Source organism: Neovison vison, chromosome 1 (assembly GCF_020171115.1).
Source record: "Neovison vison isolate M4711 chromosome 1, ASM_NN_V1, whole genome shotgun sequence".
NCBI classification, from domain to species: Eukaryota; Metazoa; Chordata; class Mammalia; order Carnivora; family Mustelidae; genus Neogale; species Neogale vison.
The window spans coordinates 87,397,965-87,419,566 of record NC_058091.1 but is presented as its reverse complement, the minus strand read 5'-3'; the positions used below and the strand labels follow the sequence as shown (position 1 = coordinate 87,419,566).

Genomic DNA, 21,602 nt, shown 5'->3' with positions numbered 1-21,602 from the left:
GGCGGGTTTTCGTCCTGCAGGCGGCGGGCTGAAGGCTGCACGGCGCGCTCCGCACGTGAGGCGGCAGCACCGGCCCCGGCCGCAGCGGCGCAGCCCCGGCGGCCCGGCTCGCCTTGCGCAGGGGCTGCCCGCGCCGCTGGGTCGCTGAGCCCGCCCTCCCGGCTTCCGCGGCTCGCGGCCTGCCCGCCGCCCCTCCGGCCCTCTGCGCGGGGCCCGCTGGCCGGCTTTCGCCGTCTCCGCGCCACCCACGAGGGGACCGCGAATCCCTCCGGTTTCGGCGGCGGTGGAGGTCGCCGCTGAAGGGGGTGCGCTGGGCGGCGGGCCCGGCTCCTGCAGCTCCGCCGGCCGCCACTGGGGGCTGCCGCGCCGGCGAGCTCGGCGGGGACGGTGCGCAGTGCCCGGGGTTCCCGGGCGCCTCCGGCCGCTGGGCTTTCTCCACCGCCGGCCCCGCGCTGCCTCCGCAGCCAGCCAGGCTCCCTCCCGGATCTGCGCGTGTGATCGCTGTGCGTGTGTGTGTCCGGGTGCGCGCGTGTGCGCGCGCGCGGGGGGCGGTGTGCACGCGGGGAGTGCGGGGGAGTGTGTTTGTGTGTGTGCGTGTGGGTGTGAGTGCCTGGCTCGCTCTCGCTAAGACACACACACACTCACACACGCACAACCCGGCTGGCTCGTCTGAACTTGAAGACACCCTACATTCCAAGATGCCCGAGGTCCCTGGGAATGCCCAGGGTTCTTCGATCTGGAGAATCCTACCTGCGTCTTCCTAGGGGGGATTATCGTTTTTGTTTTTGTTTTTTGTTTTTTTAATCTGGAAGAGAAGAGAACAAGTTGTGCTTTTTCCTCCCTTCTTTTCGCTAAATGCCATGGATATAATAGAATAAGCCGCTCAGGGCTCTACCCGCGTGGACGTCCGAGGCCACCATCTGTCTGCGTTCGCCGGAGCCGGAGAGCTTAGCTCGAGCCTGTCTCGGGCGGGGAAGGATGCGTGGCCGAGCCGGGGAGCCCGGGCGCCCCGCGGAGCCGGCCTCGGAACCTCCCAGCCGGGGATAGATGCTGCCTCGCCCAGGTGAGTGGTCGCCGCCGCCGCGTCTCTGCGATCTGTGTGTTTGCGGGAGCTTGGCGCGGGGCTGAGCGCGCCGGAGGGAACCGGGAACTTTGCATCCCTTTCTTTTTCACTCGAGCACTCCCTCACCCGGGCACTCGTGCGGGCACCTTCTCTTTTCGCCCATCCTTATCGCGGGAGGTTTCCTTTCCTTTCTTTTTTCCCCTGGAGTGGGGGTGAAACTCTGGCGAGGAACGAGAAGAGTGGGTCCGTGTGAGGCCGGCAAGCAGGAGGGAGAGACGGGAGCCTCAGGTGTACCGCAACGTTGAAAGCAGCAGGAGAACTTTGCCGCCAGACCACTCTGTTGCATCTCCCCACACGCGAGGCCTGGCTTGAGCTATTGCTGGGGGCTGGGTCAGACGCCAGGGCTCCCTGCGCTCTGTGGGCTGGGTGGGGTTGGGTAGTGCTGGGTGCGAAGGGGTTGATTCAGCGCTGATGGAGGGAAGGCAGGCATCATTGCAGTTTGGGGAGGCGGGTAGGGCAGGCTCAGGGCCCTGTCCTGGCCTCAGGCAGAAGGCAGGGAGATCAGGGGGATTGTGTGTGTGCAGCTTGGGGCATCTGAATGGCATGATGAAGCAATATGGAAACTGGCATTAGCCATGCCTGGTTGGTAGGTCTATCTCCCACCTAGCCCTGCCCTGGTTCTAAAAGGTTGGCCTGGGCAGGGAGGAGGAAGAGGGATGGACTGATCTGAGGTCCGGGGTGTTGTACTCTGCACAGACCCCAAGGCAATGACAGGGAGGTGTCCTGCTTCTCTTCCTGTCACCCCAGTACAAAGGACATAGGCAGTAAGTTCAAGGGAGACCAAGCAAGCCCCTGAAAGCCAGAGCCTGAGAAAGAATGAGGAGTGAGCCTGAGCGGAGACTGCAGAGGGACTGAACCAGGCCAACACCAAGTGCACGCTGAGAATCACAGACACCAGAGTCAGATAGACAGACAGACAGACACTTGGCGGGGAGAGGGAGCTGGAATCCTAGGCATGGCTATAGATGCTGACCCCCTGGCTTGCCACAGTGGGGTGTGTGTGTATGTGTGTGTGTGTGTGTGTGTGTGTGTGTGTGTGTATGGGGGGGGCGCTGTGGCTGCAATGGGCTGATTGGTCTTGTGGGGCTGGGGGAGGGTGCTGGCTGCTTCAGGAAACCGACCCCCACGGCTGGGGAGGAGCAAGGCTAGGGAGGAAACTGCCAGGCTCTGAGCTGTGAAGTTGCAGGGACCAGGGTGGGAGGTTCTGGGTGGGCTGCTGTCTGTGCAGTGGGGGTGCAGTTTAGAACTAATGATGGGGAGGCTGAGGTGGGGGACTCAAGGTAGGGGAGACTGGGAGTGTGGGTCCCTAGTCTTGGGGTTGGGCCCTTGGCTTCATACAGTCACACAGCAGGGAGCATAGCCAGCTTGGGACTTGGTGTGGGGTACTTTGGAGGCTGAAGGGGATCAGGATCGCGCAGGGAGGACTCGGAAGGAAGCTTTCATGAGGGCCTCGTCTTGGAGCTGTCAGCCTCCACGGACCACACCAGCTGCCCTGGCCCCTTCCGCTGACGCTGGGATGTCGTCTTTCTCTTCTGACTCTGGCTGGGATACAGAGTTCTGTCCGTCCCTCTCCTCCGGTTCCTCAAATGCATCTACTCAGGCCCCCTGCCCAGCCCTCAATTTAGAGCTTCTGGTCTAATTCCTGCTCAGGAATATCGTTACTTATCTTCCTGCCCTCGCCCTGGGGAATACAAACAGCCAACTTGGCATTTCAGTTTCAGCCTCTGGTGCGGCTCCTCCGGGAGGTCGGCTCCCATTGCAGCTCCTGGTCGCCTGGACAGGGTGCCCGCGGGGCGGCTGCTGGGGCTCAGGCTCCCTGTTTCTCTGCGGTGCCACTTCCTTGCCCAGGCCCTGGTCTGAGAAGCTGGGGAGTGCGGCCTCAGAGAAAGTGAGCACGGAGCTTCCCGGGAGGCTAGACTGAGGAGGAGATGGGGTGGGAAATGCAGATGAGGTAGGTGGCGCCACTGGGGAAACTTGGCAGGTTTTTGGCCGCCCAAACTCTGGTTTGGCTAGTGTTAATCCGCTTTCTTGTCTCAGCTGCGCAACCAAGGATCTAGGGTTTCCCGCCCCCCAAGTGTCAGGGTCGTCGAGTCTCTCCAGCCAGGTGGGTGAGGAGGGCCTCTCCTCCTTTCAGAAAGTCCCTTGGCCAGGGTGGAGAGGAGCATCGTCATTGGCATCTGGGGCATTCCCATTCTGGTGGGGGAGGCCTCCAGACTGAAAGCAGAGATGATAGCAGAGAACCCATCAGAGATAGCCAAGCGGAAATGGACTCTCCAACTAAAGCAACAATTTGGGTGTTTTGTGATTTTTCTTAACACCATTGGTGTTTTAGGGTCCAGCTTATTTGAAGGGTTAGAGTCAGCATATTCTGGAATCGGACCTATACTTGGAGGGCCTGGGTTCAAATTCTGACTCTGCCACATTTTTGTTGGTTGATCCCTGGAGCCTCTGGGTTCTCCTTGGATGAAAGGAAATAAGAGCACATGCCGCACAGATGTTTTATAATCTCCTATTTGTCTCAGTGCTCCCCAAATCCCTGCTCAGATCTGGAGGAGTGTTTTGTTGGAGGGGGAAAGGCCCCTCAGAGACAGGAGGGTAACACCTCTAGCTTTCCCCACCCACTTAGCTCTCCGGAGGGTTTGATGCCGTCATGGGTAAATTGATCATTGAAAGACTTCAGAAGCCCTCCAGAAAACGTTGGGAATTGATATTCTGAAAGCAAATTTCACCTCTGGGGTTGTGGCACCTGCCTCCCTCTCTTTCTTGCTTGCTTCAGACTTTTACAGCCATGCACATTTGCTCAGGAAGCACAGCCTCTGTGGTTTACAAGTGTCATCTGTCACCCTTCCCAGTCCGAGGCGTGAGTGTGAAATTTCTCCCAGAACCTGGCCACTGCCTTCTCTTCTCTGCCTCTGCCTCTTGCTGCCCAAGAGTGGCCTCAACAGGATGGTATACAGTCCAGACCCATTGAATGGGCATGACTCCTGCTGGGGTCTGTGCGGGACCCAAGCTTGGACCTGGGTCCCATCATCTGTGGAGTTAGGGGTCACACCAAGCTGGGGAGAGAGGTTCAGACCCAGTATGTATTTAGCAGGGTCTGACTAATGAACCAACCGGAATAGGAGTGGAGGAGGAGCTCTCACCATAATGTCTAAGAAGAGGTATTTTCAGGGAGCAAAGCTTCAGATATGAAGATGGGGACCAGGGAGAGTAGTCGTGTCCAGCCTGCTCAGAGTGAGGGCGGTCAGGAGGGCTCCTTGGGGGAGATAAGGATTTCAGGAAGAGCAAAAGCCCATAGAAGTCCATAGAAGACAAATTTTGTTTTCTCTTAAATTCTTAGAGGTTACTGGGGATTTGGGAGATTTCAAGGGTGGGGTACTGAACAAGCAGAATGGATATTCTGAGAAATTCCTGAGGCTAGTCAGGCCCGGCTCCCTGGAACAATTTCTTAGTTGCTTATTATGTGCCAGGCACATTGCTAAGCCCTTCACATTATGATCTCATTGAATTCTCCCAGTTCTGTGAATTTGCCCTTATTGCTACCCTACCTTCCAGATGAGAACACTGGGGTTCAGGGAAGTTGGGACCCACCGGGTCACTAATACAGGACAGAACAGTCACTCGACTCTCATGTCTGTGATTTCAAAGCTAATTCACACACTTAAGTTTTTTGGGACGCCTTGTCCTGCAGGTGAGAAACAGGGGGCCCCATGAGCCTGTCCCTCTCCAAATTCTGCCGGCCTCCTGGGGAGGCTGACTTCAGAGCCCCATTGCAGACCCTGGGAGCCTAGCCTTGCCTGTGCACATGTCTGTCCGCCCTGCCTGCTCACTCCCACCAGTTTGTTAGCTCCCTTCAACTAGGTAGCTACCCTTGTGGGTAGGACAGAAGACAGGACAGTGGAGTGAGCACCAGACAGAGGGTCTGGGAAGCCAGCTCTGCTGTGTGTATGAGTTGAGTGAGGGGCAAATCTCTACTCCCTGGGGCCTCATTTCCTTACTGATGAGTCAGGATGCTAATGCTTACGGCACGTGTGAAAGCACTTGATGCAGCGAATAATACAGTTAGTGCTCAGGGTTATGTTTGTGACCCCTTCCTTATTGAAGCCAAGTAAGTAACATGTTAAATGTACCACTTCTTAGGGATGAGGGCGTGGAAGGTAGCCTCTAAAGTATCAGTTTCATGTGGGACTAGGGTTAACCAATAAGGCCACAGGCCAGCCAGGTGGGGGCTATGCCTTTTGGGAAAAGGGAGGGTTCAGAACCTGCAGAAGAAGGGCATGTGGGCCAGACATTTGGGTGGCACCGGTGGCAGGCAGCTAGGAAGGGACACAATGACATAGACATCATTTACTTTTGTAATCAGGTGGGCATCGGTGAAGGTTGGCACTGGAGTAGGAGGAAGGCATTTTCCTTAGGCCCATGTTTCTAGACCTTCTTTTCACCTGCGACCCTCTCCAAGGAGCCTTCTTAGACAGTATTTGCACCTAATTGCACCCCAGGATGGATTTTAATACCATAGGTATAGTGCATATCTGTTTATGTACTGCAGGTGTCTCTGCCTCCTATACCAAAAGTAAGATTTTTTTTTCACCCCTCCCAAGAACAAATGTTTGCCCCCTTGGGGGCGCTGTTGTCCCCAGTGAGAATGCATGCTTCAGGGCTAACAGACCAGGATTAGAAAAAAAGTGGATTATAACAAAGCTGGGAAAATCCAGGAGATGGTGAGGAGGACAGATTCAATGTGATGGGTCACTTCCGCATGGGTGGTCCATGGGCCAGCAGCATCAGCATCTCTGGGGAGCAGTCTAGCAACGCAAACCCCATCCCATTCTGGACCTCCTGAATAGGCATCTTCATTTTATCAAGAAGGGAAGTGGGGGCGGGGTTGGATGCACGGCCCCCAAACCCAAGACTGGTCTTTGAACAGAGGGCTGAAGGACAAGAGGTAAGAAGGCAAAGAGCAGAGATAGCCATGTGCTGGGTCACTGGCTTGTTAAACCATTGAGTTCAAATGCAGCAAGCAATTTTAAGGAGCGACATTGCCTCTACTTGTCCTCATCTATCGTCTTTACTTTTTTCCAGGTGATTTCCTTGCATTGTAGCTGCAGAATGTTTAAAGGGTTGGGGGTCCTGGAGAGGAGATATGACACTATATGTGGCCTGGTTTCCGAGCAACTCAGGGCCAGGACACCCTGGGTGTGAACAGATCTGGGCCTTCTTTCTTGAATACCTCTAAGGGCGAGGCTAATGGAGACCAGACCAGCCTGAGGGACAGACCGAGACCGGAGAGACGGGACTTAGGTTTTAAACCGTGTCAAGCCGGATTAAGTAACTAAACTGAGCTCTTGTAATTTATCAACCTACATGGGATTGTCTGCCGTAGACGCTGGGAATACTTGAAGCAGTCCAGCAGCAGCGCTGGAACACGAGAGACTGCAAAATCCCAAAGTTGGGCTCTTGAGAGTTCAATGCATTTTATTATGGGCATGTCCAGTATTTGTCCCCCCACTGGCAGGAGCCGAGTGCCAGTCAGTCTGCTCAGACACAATCACGGTGAGAAGTAGGACACCGAGTCTCTCTTAAGCCCCCTTCCTCTGGGTCAGATTCCCCCAACCCATCTCTTCACCTGCCCCACTTTGACCTAGGCCAGCACTGAGTGGTCTTCCTTCTTGTCCAAACTCAGGGCCCTAATATCAGTTTGGTCCTCCCCTCTCCCCTTCCTGAAAACTCATTCCCTATTCCCTTCCCCAAAGCTGGATCTCACCTGCGATTCCTCATCTGGTGCCCTATTAAGGCAGCTTGAGTCAAATAAAACTGGGGTAGGGGATTCCCTTGGGTCCCCAGATGAGACTGTGGAAGCTCTTACTTTTGACAATAGACCCTTGAACAACATGGACTTGAATGGTATAGGTCCACTTGCATGCGGATTTTTTTTTGGAACACGGTATAGTACTGAAAACATTTTCTCTTATGATTTTCTTAGTTACATTTTCCTTTCTTTAGCTTTAATGCAAGAATACAGTATGTAAATGCAGATAACACACAAATACATGTTCACCAGCCATGATATCAGCAAGGCTCTGGTCAACAGCAGGCTATTTGTAATTGCGTTTTTGAGGCAGTCAGAAGCTATACATTGATTTCCAACTGTGTGGAGATTCGGGGCCCTTAGTTCCAGGGCCAATTGTAGCTGTAAACTAGGTCTCTTGCTATAAGATTTAACCCTTCCTGGTCCCCCAAATGAGTGATATATGGTCACTCAGCCTGTAGGACTTGGAGGAGCTTGGGTAGTGAGCTCAGCACAGGTTCCAGCTTGGGTCTCAGAGTCTGACGAGAGAGAGATGTGGGAGCCTCCGGGATGATGGCAATGAGGGTAAAGGCATGTTTGACTCTCTGAGCTCCTGGAAACCCCTGGAGATTCCTAACAAGGGCTGTGAGATGAGGTCCTGCCATTCTAAAAAGGTATTGAAGATTTTGGGGTGGGCAAGGTTTCTGCCTTGATTCAGTGTCCCCCCCCACCCCCTTAATGAAACCATTGTTACATCCACATAGGTCCTGCTGGGGCAGAAATGCAGGCTGGTGACCTGGGGTCATGAGGTTAAAGATTAGAGGTCCTCTTACAGTACAAGGCACCAGGGCTGGTAGTGGTGGACTCCCTGCTGTGCAGGGGCGCCTTGAATGAATTTTCTCCATTCAGCTCTTCCAGGATCTTGTGCAGTGACTTGGGTAGCCCATCTCCCTTTCTGACCTCGCCTGTGCAGTGGGACCAAAGGCTTCTTAAGTCCCTTCAGTTCAGGTGTTTGATCCTTTGATTTATAAGTCCCTGAATCTGCTTGAGGAAATGTACCTTGGCTGAGCCTCCCAGGACCCAGAAGTGACTTGTCCTCCAGCTTCCTTCTCATTCTGCACCCCCGGGCAGTGCTGACCCAATGTTTCCTTCAGCTTGATGCCCTCTGATTGCTGCAAACCTGCCCCAAATCCTGTTACTAGGTTACTGAGTTCAGTTTTGAATAACCAGGATCCCAGGGCTACAGTGTAAATGCCAGTGTCTCTTTCCTCCCTTACTCCAGCCCGTGCATGCATGTGTGCGTGCACACACACACACATTCCCGCATACTCACACATGCAGTTATACATGTGCACACACACCCACAAGCAGACTTGCATATATGCACGCTCTCACATACTCACACATCTGCACACCCTCACATTCACACACATAAACACACTCCCCCCCACACACGCAAAAACACGTGCACGCACACATACACACTCTCATACTTACATCTTCATACACATGTGCACATACCACACACCTACCTGCACAGGCACACATTTATACAGGCTCACATACATTCACATATTCTTACCCACGTACACACACACACACACACACACGCACACACACACTAGCACATGCTCCCTTTGTCTGCTGCTGTCAGTTCTCCTTCAAAGACATGGACGCATGCCATCCAGCCCTTGCAGAGCACTGGCCGCCTGACAAAGAACATTTCTGTGCCGGTCTCCTGTAGTTCTTATGTGTCTCTGAGCTGGGCAGCACCTGTTTTGCCCTCCTCTGCATTTGGACGAAGAGCTACACTCAGATGAGGAAGACCACAGCTGTATGAGAAGCCAGACTTCAGATGCCATGCAGAAGTTCACAATCACAACAGAACTGCCACGATGGGCTCCCACAGGTCACTGGGCATGCTGTAGAACATCCCTGGGAAACAGGAAGCTCTCTCTGTCCCTGAGGGAACCATGGGAAATTGGGTCCCAGGAGATGCATGCATGGGGTGATGGAACTCGTCCTGGGACGAGTGTGCACTCACATGGCTGTTTGGCGATCCTTCCTTCCTGCCTATCGGTCGCTCTTAGAAGCTTTGGTTCAGCAATGGAATGTGCTGCCCTCAATCAACCCCATGGGCGCCCCAACCCAATCCACTTCCTTTCCACAGAGATGGAGAGGGCGCAGGAGAGAACTGGGACTGGTCATCACCGCGGCCCCAATTTGCTTGCATTTTTGTGCTCCTGAGGCTGTAGGTTCTGGAATTTGCTGCCTGGCCTGGGAGCAAGTCTTCCTTTAGCTTGTTCCAGCATGCCCTCTCTAACCCCTGTGAGCCCTCAGGTCAGGAGAGCCTGGTAGTTTAACATCTGGCGAACCAGCCCTTGCTCCATCACCCAGTCCTCTCGTGGCTGCCTGGTTGGCAGTCCTCGCAGATTTCAGTGCAGTTCTGCAAGCAGCTCCTGAACGCCTACTGTGTGCCGCTCGGCAGGCCAGGTGCTGCGGAGATGAGTCACCTCTCCAGCCCGCATGCACACGCAGCCCCCTCACGTCCACCACCTGTACATTTTCCAGCCCTGTCTGTGACCTTCAGGACTTGGTAGAAGTGGGGGGCGCGGGCACAGTCTGGCTTCTTTCTCGTGACTTCCCTCACCTGCATTCCCATGCCCGACTTCCCACACCTGCATTCCCACCACCTATGTGTGCGTGTGTCCTGGTGCAGGACTTGGTTGAAGGTGACATGTGATCTATACACCTGCAGACCATGGTGGTGGTGATGATGGTGGCAGGGACGAAGACCACTTAAGAAATGTTCTCACACTGAAAAAAAAAAAAAAAAGAAAAAGAAAAGATAAAACAGGTTGTCTCACGCTGCTCGCAGAGCCCTCCTCCGCCCCATTACTAAGCTGACATCTTACCGTCTCACCCAAATGCAAACTGACTGGATGAGGAGATTTAGGGGTTGTGGTCCCCATTTAGGGGCGGCTGACCCTGGAGGAACCATGTAATCTTCCTCCTGGCCTGGTTATCTGCGTCACTGGGGCTGAGCTGGTGAGAAGGGGAAGTGAGGAGAGACCTTAGAATAGACATAAATCCCAGGCCCTCTGTCCAGTGATGGCTTCTAAGCACATTACAGGTGTGGACCATCACACTGCGGGGAGGATGGTGGCCCAGCCTTCGAAGGGCAAGAACCTGGGTGTTGCCTGCTGGCAGGGAGGAGCACACGGGGGTTCCAAGTAAGCTGGGCAGGTTCCTGACCCTTGAGAAGCCTTCTCTAATGGGGAAAGGCCTGCTACTTGTCCTGGGGCAGCTTTCGTCAAAGAGAAAGATGCGGCCGATAAACATGGCGCATTATGTGGGGACACTCAGACATTAAACCATGGGGACGCAGCAGTCTTCTTATGTAGGGACTATGTGTGCGCTTGGGCCCGCCCCCCACCATTCCTAGGGTTTACGCTCTGTCCTGTTTTCCTGGTTGTGTGAACTCAAGCTGGTTCTTCTCTCTGTCCCTCGGTTTCCTCATCTGCAAAATAGGGTTAATAATAGTACCCATCACATGGGGTTGTTAGGAAAATATAATGGATTACTATATGTAGAGTGCTTGGAGCAGTGCCCAGCACACAGTGAACACTGTGTAAGCATGAGATGTAGTTATTCATAGTGGGTATAATAATGGCATTTTCCCTAGGTGCAGAGAAGAACACTGTAGATCAACTTAATTGATACTGTTTTCAAATAAGCACCCCTTAAATTCTATGGCAACTTGGGAAATTTCATAATACTCTCACATATCCCATTGGACCCTCCTGACAATCCTAACAGGCCGGCAAGACTGATGTTATGATTATATCCATATTGCATGAGGGGAAACTGAGGCACAGAGGTTACCAGAGTGGTTGCTGGTCCAGTTGGGGTTTCCATTCTACTTCACAGCCACACTGTGTTCAGCTGAGTGGTTAGGGGAATTTGGTTTGGAGGGTTTGGGTAAAGATGACAGATGGGCTCAGAACTGGACCTCCTGCCTGGTCCTTTTTGATGCTGGGATCAGATTGTTGGGAAGGGAGGCACAATGTGTGTGTGTGTAGGTGCTAGTTTCTGTCGTGTTCCAGGTCTCCGTGCCCAGACTGGGTCTACATAGCATGGCACAGGGGAAGGTAGGTTACATCTATACAACACAGTACATCAGGGGATGGGAGTTAGTGGCAGGGTCACGGCATGCACTTATTTGGACCTTTTTGAAACTGTTATGAATGCCCTGGGATGGGGATGGAGGTGGGCTGTGCTTGGGGTCCTAAGAGGGCTGTGGAACAGGGACAGGGGGAATGTCTATCAAGAAGGAGACCCTTCATTGATCCTGGTCTATATGTGAGTAGAAGGCGAGAGAGAGACATCCCCCTGGGCCATGGTTGCTTCCCCCCAGCCTCCAACACCCATGTCCTAGGGCCCATCCCAGTAGTGGGAAGAGGGACCTCCTGGGTCCTTCGGTTTGATGGAGCTGGAAAAGCATCTGGGGCAGGAAAATGAGCCTTGAGCCAGGACACAGAGTGGGAATGAAGACTTCCAGTGGGGAGAAACCAGGCCCAGGGGAATGCTTATGAGCTGGGGTTTCGGGAGCTCTGGGAGAGTTGGAGTATGGGAATAGATGATGGGGTCACTGTCTAGGGTGGGACATGGGATGGCGGTGTAGAGTAGGTGTGTGGCCATGAGGAGTCAGGGAGGCAGTGAGTCAGGGATGCAGTGAAGGCCAGAAGAGGCTAAGAACCCCCAGGGGGAGAGCAGGAGTTGGAAGCCAACTGTGGCCCGGGGCCTCAGTTGGCTTCTCCTGCCACAAAACCTGGCAGGAGGTTCTCCTGCTCCTGCCATAAAACCTGGCTGCCTGGAACCAAAGCCCCACCCAAGACCCCCTCTTTCCAGGGGACAAACCCAGGCCCCAGCCTCATTTCAGGTCTGTGGGATCCGCTAGGGCCATACATCTTGTGCTATGTAAATACGGCTCATCATTGGGAGGCAGGAACGGACAGCTACAGGATAAAATCTGAGCAGGGAGGGAGTGGCGGATCCTGACTTACAGGGGAGGCTGGCGGGAGCTGGTGACTGGCCCAGCTTGGGGTGTGAGTAATCTCAGGCCGTCCACTCTGCCACGCAGCTGCTCCGTGGTGCCGGGCTGCTATTTACTGTATATTGGTTTTTAAATTACAGTACAACATTGATTCCCTGCTCTTCAAGCTCAGGCTTCACTCCCCGTCCCTGTCTCGCTTGGGATCTCTCTGCCTCCTCCTCTTCCTCCGTCTGTCTTGTCTCTCTCTCTATTCGGCTTTTAATGCAGAGTATTATCTTACATTGTATCATAACCTGCTAGTATTATGTTTATATTACCCGATATTTCTGAGAGTATATATTCTGTTCATCCCTTCCCCATAGACAACAGCCCTTGATAGTTTTTTCAGGCTCGGCTTGCGGCCATGTTTATCTACTTTGGACCCCAGGACGGTGAGGAAGGAGGGGAAGCAGAACTATCAACACCTAAAGGTGGCGAAATTGGGCTCAGAGAGGCTAATGGAATGACCAGGTCACGTTGGATGGAATGATATGGTGTCATACCATCAGGATAAGGGCTTCTGGGTACTGAATGCTTATGGTGGGGCCGACATTATTCTAATGTAAGCTTTGTGGACCTGTTTTATCCCCACGTTAATTCTTTGGGGGTGGGCACTGCTCTATGTTCATTTTAGAGGTGAGAAAACGGGCCCAGAGAAGTCAAATAGCTTGACCGAGGTCATGCAGGTAAGAAGGCAGAGCTTAGATTTGAGACCCAGTGGCATGACTCTTGAGCCCACACTCTTGTCTTCGATTCAGGCTGTCACATGCTGTGATCCCTGGGCTGGAGTGGGCTGAGAGGGTGGTGGGAATGGGGGGAGGGGGGTGAGCTGGCTTTACCATGTTGCTAGAGACATTCTTGGCCTCACACACCTCCAATGTCTGTATTTGTTTCACTACACCTAAGGGAAAGACAGGGTCCATTGCGCCAGCTAGAAATGCTCCCAGAGTGGGGGCCATGGACCTGACTGGGGCCCCAATATCTGTAATTGGGGTTGCCAGGCCAGGGCAGGAGGGCAGGCACAGGGGAGGGGTGTTGAACATCCCAACTGGGTGGCTCACTGGCCATCTGCCTCCTTCTTTCCTGTGACCCTGCAAGCATGTTGCTGTCCTGACCTCCATGAGGTCCCAATGGACTGTCTTCATGCACTTACCCTTGCTCTTTGGGTTTCTGCACCAATCACTGGCAAAGCTGCTTGGGGTCTAGGCCCATCTCCAAGCTGGACCTGGCTCCCAGGGACACAGCAGGCCAGTGGGCATCAGCGGAGTTGCTGAGAGTGCCTGGATGTTCGGCAGCGTCCAGCCCCATCCCTGACTGGGGGGCTCCTCCTGGGCATTGCCCTCTGTGGCCTGAGACGCCTGTCTGAGCAGAAGTTCTGAGCAAAAGTCCCGGCTTCACTCCGGACTACAGCCACGGGCCCTTCCTCTCCAGACTCCACCCAGTCCCTGCCTCCTGCCTCCACCCTGAGCAGATGCTGTCTTTGCTTGAGTCTGGGTCACGTAACGCAGCTCATCTCACTGTCCCCGCTCTCTTTCCCACGGGGGAGAGGAGGCAGGCATTTTGGGACAAGCAGGAATCCCTGCTCCATCTGCCTCTGCACGGCATCTACTAGGGCGGGAGGAGAGCGAGTAGCGGGGCCTGAGCCTGAGGATGTTGCTGTGGCCTGACTTGCTGGAAGTAAGCTCTCCCGGGGGGGGGGGGTGCAGCCTGCATATCGGGGCTCCCAGGGACCTGCTGCAAAGTGGGGCTTCAGGTGCCCAGGCTCCCTTGCCAGGCTCTGTACCATTTGCCCAGGCGAAGGGTTCTCAACCAAGGAAACTGTCAAGTATATGGTAAAGGGACCCTTCACTTCCCTCCCATGGGTTCAAAATCATTAACTCCCACCCCTTGCAGAACCCAAGCTGGGAACATCATTCAGGGGGGTGATGTGTTTTTTGTTTTTCTTATTAATTACTATTCAATAAAGAGTACTTTGTTATATACTTTGTTATGCACTTGTTATGTGAGAGGAAGTCCAGCATGGTGAGATCCAGAAACCAGACAGCCTGGGTTCAAATCTTAGTGATTGCACCTATGAGCTATGAGGCCTTGGGCAGACCACTCCCCTCTGAGCCCAATTTCCACCTCTGTAGAATGGGGCTTATAGCGGCACCGAATCCCAGGGTTGTGGTGAGTATGAAATGAGTGAATATCTTCAAAGCACTCCAGTGCCTGGCCCTGGGTGTGTATTGTCTGCTGGAGCTATGATCAACACATTTTCTCTCCATTAGTTCCCTCTCTGCCTTTGCAAATAGGTATTACTACTCTCTGTGTAGATGTGGAAACTGAGGCTCAGAAGAACAAAGGGGTTATTTGCCAAGGACTAAGGGGGTTCCTGGGATATAGGACTTTCGGTTTTAAAACCGGGGGAGTTCTAGGCCACTGGGATGAATCCCAGGTCCCGCAGAAACTGCATGGCCAAGCCAGGATTTAAACCCAATTGTGTCCGATTCCCACTGCCCTTAACCACCACACTAGCTTCCCTTGGGGCCAGCCTGTCTTAGCTGCTCACATTTGCTAAGCTCCGGCAGGCAGTCTCCTATTTCATCCTCACAAAACCCTGTGAATTAGATAATCTTATCCAAAGCGTACTCAAGAGACAACCGAGACAGACTCAGAGATGTAAAGTAACTTGCTCAGGGTCACTCAGCCAGGAAGTGGCTGAGCTGGGATTTGAGCCCAAGCTCTCTGGAACCCGTGCCCTACGCTCTTGCTCACTCTGCTACACCTCCCTTTGTATCTTTTCCTGGTTGCCTCCATGGTACATGGTCTCATTTCTTTATCCCAGTGGCCGGTGGAGTAGACAGTAGCCCTGTTTACAGCTCTGAACACAGAAGTTCAGAGAGGTCAAGTAACTTAGCTAACGTCACAAAGCTTGTAAGGAACAGAAGCAGGATGAGGTTTCATCAGAGGTTCTCAGCTGGCACTTCTTGTTGTGGTTTCCCTGTTCGATAAGTGGGAGGAGGCCCCCAGCTGAGCCCAGTCCCGTTCAGATTCCTAGAAGGCAGGAGGTCTCAGTCATCACTGGGTCCCACGTGCAGAAGGCTGGTTCCCATGTTCGGGCTCTGGGGTGTCATTGGATCCCCCTGGCAGGTAGAGGAGGCAGCCTGTCACAGAGTGGACAGGCTGCCAGCCCCACAGCACCTCTCTCCCCCTCAGGCTCCCACTGGCTGGGGACTGACTATGGCATGGGCTGTGTTTTCCTGGAAGGGCAGCAAAAGTTCTATTAACCCCAGGCTTGCTTCTGAAGCAACTAAATAAAAAAATTGAGAAAGACAGTGACAAGAGTCTATAAATTCTGAATGATGTTCAGGAAAGTGGCCTGGGCCTTAGTGCCTATAAAAGCCAGGCAGCCTGCTGTTGGGAGTGATTTATGGAGCCCTTCATCTGCCTCGGGGTCACCTGGCCATCAGGCTTCCCACTTGTGAGGTATATATTTTTTAATTCTAAGCTCTTTTCATAGTTATTGAAATTTTGTGGTTGTCTTCGAGCCTCTTATATGGACAAATTACTTCCCTCTTTAACAGATGGGGAAACTGAGGCATGGATGGATTGGCGAATAGCCTAGGCATGTATAGTGACTGAGGTCCCTTGACTGTGTCCTAAGAAATTCTTACTAACACTTATACTGATTAGTCCTTACTACCTGCCAGGAATGTTCTAAGCACTCTATGCTTATTAACTCTTAACCCCCTGCAACCACCCTAGGACAGGGCTGTTGTCACTGGGGTTTCTAGTGGGGAAACTGAGGCAGGGTTTAAATGACTAGCCCAGGACCACACAGTGAGGGCACTGGAGAGCCAGGATTTGGATCCACACCCTTGAAAATCATGCTGTTAGCAAAGAGACAGAATGGCCTGTGGGGGTGAGAAGGGGGTCCCTACTGTTTCTTCAGGACCTGGCTTCCTCTGCCCAGGAGACAGTGCTGTGTGCCCTGGGCAGCTTCAGCACTGCCGCACAAGGACATTCCTGAAGAAGCAGTGAGGGCAGGCAGGTGGCAAATTGCCATGGACCAAACCCTGATCTAGGAGTCTGGGAGCCTGGATGCCTGGCCTCAGCTCTGCCACCTGCTGGCCATGGGACCTGGGAGACCCCTCTGAGCCTTCCCGTCCCTTTGCTTCTGCCCTGCTCTGATCTGGACAGAGGTGGGGCATCACATGGTTTTTTGGGGGGGCTCCCCTGGCAGTGGTGATAGCAGCAGAAGGAGTAACACAGAAGGTCCAAGGCCAGACCCGGCCCTACTACCACTGTGGAAACCCAGAGCAGCAGTTGGTGCCCAAACTGCAGCTAGATACCTGGGCTATTTAAAGTGTCTGGCACCACGTGGAACTTGGAGGTTCTGCTGTTTTAGGAGGGGTCTGAACTGGGGCTGCCTCCTTTCCAATCGCCCTGCCTAGTGGGAGTTTGATCGAGTTCATGGGGAAGGGACGGGCTTGGCCACCCTTGCCCATTACTTAGGGTGCTAACACTGCTTCTCCAACAGGTGTTCATCCATGAGGGTGGGGAGAGGGGCTATGCTGGGAGCAGTGGGAGAGCAGCATCCTCTTCTTCTGGCCAAAGTCTGTGAAACCCCAGATCTATGGAGGAGAAAGTGAGCACAGGGACCTCCTCTGGTGCCTTCCCTTCTTTGACCTTCTTCGGCACACTGTCGGCCAGGCATGCCTCCATTCATCTCACTTGCCAATGACAGGTGTCTCCGAACATCTAGCATTGGCCAGCTGCTGGGCTACACAGGTCAGCCAGACCTGGTCCCTGCCCTCAGGGTGCTCCCTGTCCAGCAGGGGAGGCTGAGAGGTAAACAGGCAGTTATAATGCACTCTAATAGATCTCCACTGGAAGCGAGGAACAGGGAGAGCTTCTAGAAGAAGTTGCTTCTCTCTGGCTCTACTCTGGTCGCCTTTCTCTAAATGGCCACTACAGTCTCCTGAGGGTCCTGCCTCCCCAGGCTCCCCTAGCCCACCCTCAGACAGTGTGCATGCTTTGCTGAAGACTCATTGCCCTCAGGATAAAATCCTAATTCATTAGGTGGCGGGAGAAACACTGGTCCCATCAGCTTCTTTCCCCTGGGTGTGCCCACCCCCACCCCTCTACTGGACTTCCCCAGTTCCCAGACTGCTTCATGCTCTTTCCCACCTCTGGGCCTTCCAGTTCACTGGGTTCTCTGTCTGGAACACGGGTTCCTCACATCCAGATTGGCTGGATCCTTCTCCTTCAGGTGTCTGCTGAAATGTTCCCAGGGGATGGCCTGACATTCCCCCCACCCCCAGGCTAAAGTTGGTCCCTTGCTGCTTTCATTCAGGACGGCTTTTGTTTTTTTCCCATATCCTTTTCCCTACTTGGTGTTTGCTTGTTTGTTTGTTGCTTCTCTTTTGCAGCCTGTGAACAATGTGAAGGCCACAGCCTGGTGCTTAAACTGGTCCTGCAACAGGTGCTCACCGGCTGTGTGACCCTGGGGAAGTCACTCTCCCTCTCTGTGTCCCCATTTCCCCGTATGTAGATGGGGAAAATAATAGGACCTACCCCGTAGAGGCATTGTGCTGGTTTCATGAGTTAATATATGTAAAACTCTTAGAGCCGTGTCTGGCACGTGGCAAGCACTCAATAAATATTAGCTATCATCATTATTTTTATAGCCAGTGCTTAGAATAGTGCCCAGCTCACTGAATATTTAATGATTAGATGAGACACCTGGGCGGAATCTTCAAGGGAGTAGGTCGGGTTTGGTTAAAGAGAGAACAGTGGATGTCCGCCCTGGCTGTGCTCTGAAGTCACATGGGGGCCTCGACCCCACTCCCAAGAGAGTTTGGTTTCACTGTTCTGGGTGTGGCCCGGCCACTGGAGTTTTCAAGCTCTCCTGCGACTCAGATTCCAGGGTTGTGAACATCAGAGATGGGGAGGGGCAGGCATTCAGGGCGGCGACAACATCCTGTAGCTGGGGCCACCTTGCAGGGAAACCTGAAGACCTTGAGAGACCTTGGTCTCTCTTATAGAGAGAGACCAGGGGCAGGGAGTTGACTGTAGCCCAGGAAGGCAGGGCCAAGTCCCGTAGGGCCCCACATGCCATACTCAGGAGCTCAGGTTAGGCTTTGTGGGGAAGCCAGTAGGGAGCCTGGGAGGCTTTTCAGCTAGGAATGATACGGTCCGATTTGCCTGTAAGGAAATTGGCCTGGGTGGATGTGTGGAGGATGGATTACCGGGAGGGACATTGAAGGCAAGCAGATCAAAGCGCAGAAGGCCTTCTGCTACTGTAAGAGTGGTTCAGGGCCTGGCTCGTACCGGGAAGGCGGACATGCTTGTCCCTTTTTAATGACTTAGTCCTCCTTGGTGTGTCTGCACAGTGAAATCTGATCAGTGCAGGACTCCTGCTTGCCTCCTTGCCCCCAGGTACAGCCACAAGCCACGTGGGTGTAACCCAAGCTGGTGTGTCCATAAACCGCATCTCCTCCTGACCACAAAACGGCTCTCCTGTCTGGGTTCTAAGGCAGACTCCCAGGTCGCAGTGAAAAGTCTCTATTCCATAGCCCTGGGGCCCCCAAGCTGGTTGTTCTCACTGGGAAGCCCCTCCCAAGCCCACCTCCTGGTCCACGATATCCTCCCTGTCTGCTATCTGAATGGACCTGTTTCTGCTCAGGTTCCAGGCTGGTTCCTGCCCTCCCCGTCCCACCCCTCCACCCCCACCGAAGCACCAGACTCCCATCCTCCTATCCTTCCCTGTTTCATAGGCGGAGGTCCCGCTTCCCGACCGCCAGCTCCCTGGCCACCGAGCTGTTCCCATCTACTTCTTCAGTTGTCCTCCTGTACATGGATGTGGGTCCCAGAGCTGCCTTGGGATGGCAGGGCTCTCTATAAAGTGACCCACCTCCCACCTGCCTTAGAACCCAGACAGAAGAGCACTGGGTGCTCCAATCTGGCTCTGCCACTTACAGGCTGTGTAATCTTGGGCAAGTCATTTGGCTTCCCTGCGCCTCAGTTTCTTTATAAAATGGGGTGAGAACTCACAAACATTTAGTTAGTTCAGGGCCACCGGGCATGGTCATGGGTTCAGACCAGCCATCCAGTTCAGAGGACAGAGGCTGTACTTACCACCGTATTTCTTAGCATTAGGGAAGGATTCCGGATGGGACGGGCTATAAGGCATCTTCATTTTCACCTTGTGGGAGGCCCTGCCGCTGCCCATGTGAACAACTTTTTTTACCCCACACCCACATGGGGCATGTCAGCTGCTGTGGCTAATGGCTGAGGTGCATGTGAGTCTTCTTGCGACAGAGAACATGCTGCCTCAGTTTCCCCCATCTCTATACTATCTTAGAGATCTCAGGCCCAGCTGCCGGCTCACAGTGGTGAGATTGGGGGGTTGTCAGTACATGGACAAACACTGCAGCCCCAGGTGCACCTTTCCTGTGCTGTGGAAGGACAGCCCGGGCCACTTTCCCAGGGAGGTGTAGGCCAGGCCAGGCTGCCGGCAAGCCTCTATCTGCACCTACCATTTCTCATAGGACGGGACAGTTGGGAGACTGTTGTCAACTATAAAAGCAAGAACTGGATTGATAAGAGAGAGGGAGGAGAGAGGGGAGAAACTGAAGACCACCTGGGAAGAGTGAATCTTGTTTTCACATTGAGGGGGTAAACTGATCAGCGGGTGGCTGGCAGAGTGGTTAGTCTGGGCATTTCTGTTCCCCAGCAGGCTGTGTAGGGGTGTCAAAGAACATGGTGGCGATTGTTAGGGATTTTCCAGAAGAACCCCAGAACTTCACCTGGGGAGGCAGGGTCTCTGGGGGATGCCTGCCAGGGCCCCCTCACCAGCACCTCCATTTTAACAGGCCAGTTTGCACTGTCCCCGCTGTAGGCCACCATGGGGTTAAATGGGTCAAGGCACACAAAGTCCTCAGAGCTGTAAGCAATCAGTGTTCACATGGAAATGAATGCACAATACATATTTAGTAAGTTCTGCCTGATGTCGTATATCTCTTCTGGAACTGAGATCGGAAGGAGAGAGGAGGAAGACGGGGACCCAGAGAGAAAGCCAAGAACCCAGACAGCTTTGGAATAGTTGGTTTTAAGCAATCAAGTAGTCAGGTTCCTCCCCTGGAGCCCTTTAGGGCCGCCTTGAGTTGAGGAGAATTTCTTTAGTCTCCTTTTGGTCAAGGCAGCCTCAACCAGAGGCTCCCCCCCATCTCCCATGATTTCGTGTCATTGGCCAATGCAGGCCGTGTCCATCCTTTTGTTTTTCCTCTCAATATGGGGGATAGCTAGAAGCCCAGAACCCAGAGAAAGAGTGTCCTGCTCTCTTCTAGGTGGGTCGTGGGGATGAGGACGGTGGTAGCAGGAGGCTGTTCTCTCCCTGAGTGTCTTCCCTCTGTACTTCTTTTTCTCTAGGAAGCCAGGTAGGCTGAGGGATGGGGGTCTCAGAGGCTGACCGTGGATCCTGACTGTCCTAGGGACTTGATCAAGAGAGTGTCTTCCGTGACCCTCTTCTGTTTCCTTATCCTTAAAGCTGGGAGATGGAAGACCCATGCACATCATACCCTAAGAGCTCAAAGGAAATTGGCCCAGTCTTCATGTTTTTCTTTAAGGCCACTCTCAAAGGTCATTATCCCAAGGTTTGGCTGGAATGTAAGTGTTAGGGAGTCTCATAGTGATCTGTCTTAGGGTCCAAATCCCCTCTCAGATGGTCCTGACAGTTACACACCCTGCCTTGGGGCAGGAAGAGCAGTCCTCCCTTTGACTACACATTGGGAGATTTACTTAGAGATGTGGGAAGGCTAGAAACTCCAGATCCTTCTTAAGGGTTGTACTTGAACAGAGAGGTGCAATGATGATGTGTTTCTGAGTCCATGTCTCAAATGTTTAGAGCTTTGACGGCGGGGCTATCTGTTTCCATCATTGCACCCAGCACCTGGTGTGGCCACACATGTGGAGGGGCTGCTTTACCAAGACTTCTACTTCTGTGATGGCGAGAATTGCAGTGATGGTGGAGGGAGGGAGATGGTAGTGGAGGACATTGGGATGATCGTGGGATGGACGTTATGATCACAAGGATGGTGGAGATGGTTGTTGTGGTCAAGGCATAGGGAAAGACTGGGAAGATAGGTAGGGCATCAGAGGCAGTTAAGAAGTATTTTTGCTAGGAGCAACGGAAAAGATCATTGAAGGCTTATAATTGAAGGGAAGGGGGACCAAAGTTATGTTTTGAAAAGCTCACTGTAATTGCTTGGTGGAAAGCTGCTCAGAGGATGGTGGGGTGGGTGCATGTAGATCAGTGAGGAGGCCATTAGAATAGTCCAGGAGAGGGAGAATGGTGGCTTGTACTTGGGGGGTAGAGGTGGCATGCAAGGAAGTCGGCAGATTGGAACTGCTTAAGTGGTGAAATCAACAGGGTGTGCTGACAGTTATACAATACCTTGATCAGACTGGGGGTGCTGGGCGTGGGAGGGACACATCAGAGATGCACCTTAGATCTGTGGCTTGGGCAACTGGATAGGTCATAGATTAATAAGCTCCATGAGTCCAGGAACTTTGTATTGTCTACCTGTATCCCCAGGTCCTCAGGCTGCAGC

At 53.4% G+C, this 21,602-nt stretch overlaps 1 protein-coding gene across 1 annotated transcript in view; it reads left to right on the top strand.

Moving 5' to 3' along the window:
• Positions 1-1,015: 1,015 nt before the first annotated feature.
• Positions 1,016-21,602, top strand: part of LRFN2 (leucine rich repeat and fibronectin type III domain containing 2) — a 170,829-nt gene continuing 150,242 nt past the window's right edge. Inside the window, exon 1 of the mRNA XM_044250540.1 lies at positions 1,016-1,063. The gene's annotated coding sequence lies outside the window, so the exon portion shown is untranslated. The remainder of the gene's footprint in view (positions 1,064-21,602) is intronic.